At 65.2% G+C, this 776-nt stretch overlaps 1 protein-coding gene across 1 annotated transcript in view; it reads left to right on the top strand.

The window, feature by feature from the left end:
* Positions 1 to 421: 421 nt before the first annotated feature.
* PCGF5 (polycomb group ring finger 5) overlaps positions 422 to 776 on the top strand; it is a 117,624-nt gene continuing 117,269 nt past the window's right edge. Inside the window, exon 1 of the mRNA XM_046652667.1 lies at positions 422 to 440. The gene's annotated coding sequence lies outside the window, so the exon portion shown is untranslated. The remainder of the gene's footprint in view (positions 441 to 776) is intronic.

Below are 776 nucleotides of genomic sequence, written 5' to 3' on the forward strand. Positions count from 1 at the left end.
TGTTGTCTGTAGACAAGAGTTTGGGGAGTGAGGGCTGCGCAGCGGAGAGGAGACTAAAAGGTGGAGGCCCAGCTGTGGAGGGCTCTGACACTAAGGAATTGGGCCAGGAGGTCACGGGGAGTCATCGGAGGATTTTCAGCTTCATGTGGCAAGGTCACTTCTGGGATGGCAACTTTGAACGCTGCGCGGAGAAGGATTACAAGCAGAGAAGCTGGAGGCAGGGGAAGGAACTGCGAGCTCCCAGGATAGCTTAGACAGCAAGCCTCGGCTTGACCATCGCCAAAGGAGCATTTTAACATTCGAGCTGCTTTTCTATCCATTCAAGGGCAAGCTTCCTCCGTCTGTTGGGGGAAAAAAAGGTGCCCCTTCTACGGCTAAACGATACGAAGTCTCCAGCCTCAGAAGTTTCGATTCTCCTCGCCAAGGTCGGGCCACTACAGGTGGGCGATGGCTAGCCCTGGGCCCACGTGCGGCTCCACGCCCGCCGCCGGCAGCCACCGCGGCTCGTCCCCTCCAGGCCCGGGCGTCGCCGCGGGCCGTGCCGGGCAGGGCGCTCCGGGAGCTGCGCGGCGGCGGCTCGAAGAGGCCTGGCGGGCGGCGGTGAGAGGCTGTGCCCCAGTTTGCGTCCAATCAGGGAGTGCGGGCTGTGCCCCGAGCCGGGCAGCAATGCGTAAACAAACCCACGGCAACTCCTCCGCCCCCTCGGCGCGCTCGCCCCGCGCCCGCCGCCGCCGCCGGCTCTCCTCGCGTCCGCCCGCCCGCCCGCCGGGCCGGCC

The sequence above is a fragment of the Equus quagga genome, chromosome 2 (assembly GCF_021613505.1).
Source record: "Equus quagga isolate Etosha38 chromosome 2, UCLA_HA_Equagga_1.0, whole genome shotgun sequence".
In the NCBI taxonomy this organism is placed as follows: Eukaryota; Metazoa; Chordata; class Mammalia; order Perissodactyla; family Equidae; genus Equus; species Equus quagga.